Source organism: Diaphorina citri, unplaced genomic scaffold (genome assembly GCF_000475195.1).
Source record: "Diaphorina citri unplaced genomic scaffold, Diaci psyllid genome assembly version 1.1 scaffold332, whole genome shotgun sequence".
NCBI classification, from domain to species: domain Eukaryota; kingdom Metazoa; phylum Arthropoda; class Insecta; order Hemiptera; family Psyllidae; genus Diaphorina; species Diaphorina citri.
The window spans coordinates 156,252-163,732 of record NW_007377767.1 but is presented as its reverse complement, the minus strand read 5'-3'; the positions used below and the strand labels follow the sequence as shown (position 1 = coordinate 163,732).

Here is a 7,481-nt window from a genome sequence, read left to right as displayed (position 1 = left end):
CCCCCCCCAAAAAAAAATTTTTTAAAAAGTTTGTGTGTTAGTTTTTTTTTTTTTTTTTTTTTTTTTAATTTGACTGTGAGTGACGGAGTTACCCCCATATTTGTCTCATTATGTCAACTCCCAAATCCCCACCCCTAAGGGTGACATTTTTTTCCCTCTTCAAGATTTTTTTTCCATTAGAGTTGTCCTTTTTTGATTGATCGTTGTTCAATAGGTAGAATTAAAAATTCATAATAAAAAAGCTTCTTTTTTATAACGAAATTACGAGAGGGCATATTGAAATAATTCAAAAGAGAGAGTGCTACTCAGACAAATGAAATAGTAAAGAGGGATAAAAATTCAAGTTGAACAAAATGGCAGAAAGTAGCATTCGAGTCCTATTTGGGCGAGAAAATGCCTTCAATAGGTATAGAACATTTTTTGAAAATCCGAATTTTACCCATATCTTTTTTGAAAACAAAAAATCAAGACTGCAGTACAAGCGCCATATAACTACCTAAAATGTTACCGGTCAGAAAACTAGCAAATCACTCTTTTACCTAATTTAAATAATTCAATCATATCAAATGCCTCGACACTAGTGCATGGCTAATTAATAAATAGGAATAAAACGTAACTCATCATATTGTAAAATATTATTTACATGTCATGTAGACAATTTGTACTGATTTTGATTATCATGAATATCGAGTCTAACTTTTCATTGGTTGAAGCTAATTAAAGTGTATTTTATACTGTGCTTACAGTGGTGCCTTTTCCTCTTATTACCTATGCAAAATAATTGACTGTATAGTAAAATTCAAAAATGCAATATTGTTATATTATTTAGGATTTAGATGATTCGGGCAAAAAAAAAAATCAAATTCAAGTAGGGGCAATTAACTGTGGGCACTCTAACGGATACTTTGTCACTCCTGATTTAACTACTGACTTTACTTAATATTAAATAAGAAATCCCATCATTTTATGTAGATACGAGTACATGTTTGTGATTTTCATAAATTCCACAATGATAATCTTTCAGCTTATAGCTGTAATCTTTCCAGTTAGAGCAAGGTCGTTAAAAGACTCACCTTGGACGACAAAATACAAACTTTTCAACTAAATCTGTACCCCAGTGCCCAGTGCATAGGTCTATGTAAAAGAGTAAGACAATTCAAAAGTCCCACGTAACAATACAAAAAAAGTAAAATATATACGTAACTAGTCATATATTTACTTACCTACTTATCTGACTCACCTGAAATGTTTCCTTAGAAGTCACAGGGCCGCAACAAATTAATCTCCAACTGACTCGGGTGTTATGCCATATAGGTACCTTGACTTCTTCATTCCAGCTCCTTCCTTTCTCTTTTATTTCTCTTTTCCTAGTTACTTGTCCAGTGATTTTTGCTGTTCCTAGTATTCACTCCCCAACGAGTTCCAAGTGTAGAGAATGTCCTCTTAGCTCATGAATGAGGTTTAACTGAAAGAGATAAGAAGAAAAGTTGTAATCTTTCCAGTTAGAGCAAGGTCGTTAAAAGACTCACCTTGGACGACAAAATACAAACTTTTCAACTAAATCTGTACCCCAGTGCATAGGTCTATGTAAAAGAGTAAGACAATTCAAAAGTCCCACGTAACAATACAAAAAAAGTAAAATATATACGTAACTAGTCATATATTTACTTACCTACTTGTCTGACTCACCTGAAATGTTTCCTTAGAAGTCACAGGGCCGCAACAAATTAATCTCCATCTGACTCGGGTGTTATGCCAGATAGGTACCTTGACTTCTTCATTCCAGCTCCTTACTTTCTCTTTTCCTAGTTACTTGTCCAGTGATTTTTGCTGTTCCTAGTATTCTCTCCCCAACGAGTTCCAAGTGTAGAGAATGTCCTCTTAGCTCACGAATGAGGTTTAACTGAAAGAGATAAGAAGAAAAATTAAAAAAATCGTCTCCTATAAAACATAATGATGCACTGTAATCCCGCCACAGAACACACTGTAGATACATCAGATACCTGGCTGTACATAAAACACATTAAAGTACCTTGGTATTACAATCTAACAGACATAAAATATACATTACATATTTATTTAGGTATTTTTATTGGCGAATTACCAATCAGATTACACATCAATATAGCTATAATTTTATTCTAATATATTTTATAGAGCGGCGACAAGTTAGAACCTCAGTGACTATGACTAGCGTCAGAAGTGAACATGGGAGAAAAAATTATGTTCCATGTCAACCTTCAAGAATCGCTGTGATTTGTGTATTTGCCTAGTGTGAGCTGTACTTAATGTTTTTGTTTTACCCATTTTAAGTATGTTACTAGCTTATAGCTTACTTCGCCATGCAAGTTGCGCATCTTTAATCTCTCAGAAGTTGTTTCACTTAATAACATCTTGGACTTCTTAGAGTACTAGTTATTGTTTCAATGATTATGTTGAATTAAGCATTGTCTATTGTTTCTTGCTGTAATGTCAGAAGCAAGGATCAGTGGATCAGCCATATGCTGCAACAGAGATGCTCAGGTTAATACAAAAAATGCATAAATTGCATCTGGTCTAGAGAAACGTCTTATAATTTCTGCTGCACTTCTTTTCATTTACTAAACGAATTCTTCGATCAATTACCAACATTGTTCTACATAATTTCAGAAGCCCAGCTGTTGTTCTTATTTACCACACATAGATTTTATATGAAAGCTAATTAATTATCCTCACAATAGATTTACTTACTTTGTAGATAAGAAAGTGTTACAAACACAGGTCATGTACATGATGCTTCTTGATGACTATTAGCTTGCGATGGAGATAGCGATTGGTAAGTAATATGTCATTTCACAATATACCATTATTGGTCTAGGGATACCTAGTCACTAACTTACTTTGCTCTAATTTTACATCTCCCCTGGACCGTATTCTTCGCTTTCAGAAGTTGGTAAGGGCGGGGCGGGGCTGTTCTGTAAAGAACTTACACTTCACAATAGACATGATGTAATAATATTACAGTGTGAAGTTGCTTTATGGAACAGACTCCAGGAAATAGTCATAAACATCTTAACCACAGATGGTCCTCTGTTTCTTAAGTATGAATCTCCCAAAATTCTGAGGATTTGATTTGGGGACCACTGGGATTTCGTTTCATTTTATTTTTATTTATTTTTTTTTTTTACTCATCCTACAAAAAAAAATCTTTTTTTTTTACATTTATTTTTATTTTAAATTAAATTTGTCAAATGCAATGAGTTTTTTTTTCCACACATGGCAAAAAATCTCATTCGGAGAGAGAAAAAAAATCAAATGGAATGAAATAGAAATGCCTTCATCATATTCATACAGGGTCATATTGGAAACCATTTTAGGTTGGGTTGGCTAAAACCAAAATCTCATATTGCCAATTCGATTCCATGTGTATCTTCCGTTTTATATGTTCATACTACGTACGAGTGATTCTTATGAAATGACCAAGTACAAAAAAATTATGTTCCATGTCAACCTTCAAGAATCGCTGTGATTTGTGTATTTGCCTAGTGTGAGCTGTACTTAATGTTTTTGTTTTACAAACCATTTTAAGTATGTTACTACCTCGTACTTTAGCATAAACCTCAGAATGATATCCTTTGCAAATAAACTAACCAGTGTGACTGATAATGCATGATGCAACTAGAAACAATTTATTGATTTTGAATGAAGATGACTACCATTTATTTATTTTGAGTTTAATATATGCCAGTAATGTGCATGTAACATAATATCTAATAATTTTCATAAAAATAAGTACTTAATCATACATGGTTCAATAGATTTTGATACTGACTGACTGACGTTTTAAATTCAACTTTATGGCATTGTTATAAAACATTATTTTAAAATGATAAAAAAAAATCCTATTAAAAATATGCCAAAAAATTATGGAAGCCATGAAAATATAGAAGACTGACCCTCGGATAACGAAAGGGAGTTTTAGTAGAGAAGGAAGCACGTGTGAGTGAGTACAAGATAAAACTTAAATATAGGGGAATTTTGAAAATTAAAACTGTCCAAGGGGAAATGTTTTTCCCATGTATTCTCTATAGCTATATAGGGGGGAAACTATAAAATGTATCCTATACATAAAAATATATATATAATAGTAATTAATTTATTTCAAATGGGAGTGGTCAACAAAGGAGTTAGAAATAATGGCCGGCTTTAAAACAGCAACATGAAAATAAAAATAAGGGAGAGCATCGAACCAAAGACTTTGGTCTTGAAATAAAAACATTATTTTTATATTTAGACTGTTTAACGAAAAGTAAATATGATAAGAATAATATTAAGAAGTAAATCTGCTCCTATGGATAAAATGAAACTATCATTCCTCTACGGGATTTGGACATAGCACCTTCCCTAAATGCTGACCCTTAAAATTTCCTCCAAAGCACTTGTGAGTCCTTCCTTCTTAAATAAATTGAACTTGGGACAACTTGACTACATCTTTAAAAACAACATGGCACCTATTTCGTATTGAAAATTACGATTGTGGTTTTTGCCTGTTTGTTTTAGAACAGGAAATCATAACAGAACCTTTCCAAATTACAAAAACACTTACGACCCCAAACTTTATAGATGAAATTGTAAAGATAAATTTCTTGATGAGATTACAAATATCAATACAAACACCATGAATATGGTGTATGGAAAGAAAATTTGAAATTGGAAGGCAAACGAAGCATTTCCCAAGATACGGGATGGGGCGTTTATCAGCAAAAGGTGAACCTTTTCAAACCCTCCCGAAATAGAACTTTGATTCGTAAGTACCTATTACTTATTCATGTATACTTTCTTACCAAAGTAAAATAATATTGTGGTCTTTTTGTAAAAACAGCAATTATTATGAGCATTAAAAAGCTTTTTCAAAGTGTTTCACGTCACTTAGCTAAAAAAGAAACAAGATAATAACGAATGGCACATGTGCCTAACACATCTTACCTGTCTGAAGAGCTTATACATCATAAAAATGAGGTATTTCATCATTTTCCGACCCCAAACTTTATAGATGAAATTGTAAAGATAAATTTCTTGATGAGATTACAAATATCAATACAAACACCATGAATATGGTGTATTGAAAGAAAATTTGAAATTGGAAGGCAAACGAAGCATTTCCCAAGATACGGGATGGGGCGTTTATCAGCAAAAGGTGGACCTTTTCAAACCCTCCCGAAATAGAACTTTGATTCGTATCGTAAGTACCTATTACTTATTCATGTATACCTACTTTCTTACCAAAGTAAAATAATATTGTGGTCTTTTTGTAAAAACAGCAATTATTATGAGCATTAAAAAGCTTTTCCAAAGTGTTTCACGTCACTTAGCTAAAAAAGAAACAAGGTAATAACGAATGGCACATGTGCCTAACACATCTTACCTGTCTGAAGAGCTTATACATCATAAAAACGAGGTATTTCATCATTTTTCTCCCCTACGAACAGTATCTTACATCAGGAGCTTTATTTTTTATAGTTTTTTTTTCCTTGAAAATTCCTTTTTAAAAATTTCTCCGGCGAAAACACAGAGTTTTGTTTATCACCTCAAAAATAAGTGCATTAGGCTGTTTTCTGCCAAAAAATGACTTGGAGAAATGTAAAAAAAATCGACCATTCTGGCGCTCTCAAACTAACCAAATTGTGGTTCCTCTTGTTACAAATAGATACCTCCGCCAATAGCAATAGAAATAAACAGATAGGTGATTGATAGAAGAGCTTACATCCTAATACCCAGCTTATTAGAGCTTTAAAAAGTCCTTGCAGCTTACAATTTGAATAATAAAAACATATTACTGAAAGCATTAAAACTAATAAAATAAAAATAACTAGATAAAACACTGAGTAACTATAACAGTGTTGCATTTGCGACATTGTTACATGCATGTTATGTGCATGTACCGACTATAAAAGTCACGATTTTCAGTCTTTTTAATCTCCCGACACCATGGGGTTCTCATCATGAGTACCCTACGAAATGTAGTGAGAACCAGATACAGCTTTCATGCTACACATAGATTTTATATGAAAGCTAATTAATTATCCTCACAATAGATTTACTTACTTTGTAGATAAGAAAGTGTTACAAACACAGGTCGTGTACATGATGCTTCTTGATGACTATTAGCTTGCGATGGAGATAGCGATTGGTAAGTAAATATGTCATTTCACAATATACCATTATTGGTCTAGGGATACCTAGTCACTAACTTACTTTACTCTAATTTTACATCTCCCCTGGACCGTATTCTTCGCTTTCAGAAGTTGGTAAGGGCGGGGCTGTTCTGTAAAGAACTTACACTTCACAATAGACATGATGTAATAATATTAAAGTGTGAAGTTGCTTTATGGAACAGACTTCAGGAAATAGTCACAAACATCTTAACTACAGATGGGTCCTCTGTTTCTCAAGTATGACTGTCCCAAAAATCTGAGGATCAAATAATTATTGCCTCAAATTAAGGAAAAAAGTATCTAAGTATGATTTCTAATGTTGTTAGTATGGTAGTAGGGAGGAACATTTCAACGTTGCTATTTCAATACAGCCAATGCTTACTCATTTGATGTTCCCACAACACACAATTTGATATGAAATGGCGAAGTAAATCACTAATAATGTTTAAGAGTTATATTCGAGTTTTACTTGGTTCATGTCTTTTTATATTGGAAACACAAGTACCCAATAAGAGCAATATTAAAACTGTTGAGCTAAAGGGACTAAATGTCCTACTAAAACACTATGCTCGTACTATGCAATCAAATGTGAAATGAAGACGAAAAAAATGTAATAAATAAATTTGCATATTGGGTACCTTCTACGATTGAGGCATTTCTTAAGGTGACATTCTAAATAAAAAAGTTAATCTTTTCTATACATATAGGTATTGTGTAAAGTGGCTATTCTTATTCAACTTGGTTGATTGCTGGTGTACTGTGTAATATAAATATTGATACCAATAGCCCATCCAACATGATCAATTTTTTTATCGCTCAGATATTTCTAATAAAAACACATTTGGTTTAGTTAGAAATTCCTTCTGCATCCCTTTTAATTGCTAGCCCCATTGTCAAATGGACATGTGTATCTTTTAGCGTCAAAAATCAGTGCTTGCAAATATGGAAAATTTTAAGAAATTTATGGAAATGTGTAAAAAGATATGGAGCATAGAAACGTCACTACGTCATATTTTAATGTGAAATAAAAATTATGAGCGAGAGGAGAGGAAAAAAAAAGCAATTATGTTAAATGAGTAATAAATTAAGTATATTTTGTTACTCACTTTTTACACTATCATGAACAAGAAAAGTTTGCTGGGGACTTTTTACTTTTTTTCTCAAGTAAAATTAAACATTGAGAGTGAGAAAAAAGTTTTCGCACTTGTTAGGTGGAAGTGGAAAAAGAAATTAAAGATTGTAATCATCCAAGACCTTTTTAAATCAGTTAAAAACCGCAAGGACGAT

The 7,481-nt window shown here is 32.6% G+C and overlaps 1 protein-coding gene across 1 annotated transcript in view; it reads left to right on the top strand.

Moving 5' to 3' along the window:
• Nucleotides 1-7,481, top strand: part of LOC103507663 (zinc finger protein 583-like) — a 91,775-nt gene that overhangs the window by 59,782 nt on the left and 24,512 nt on the right. The window lies entirely within an intron of this gene.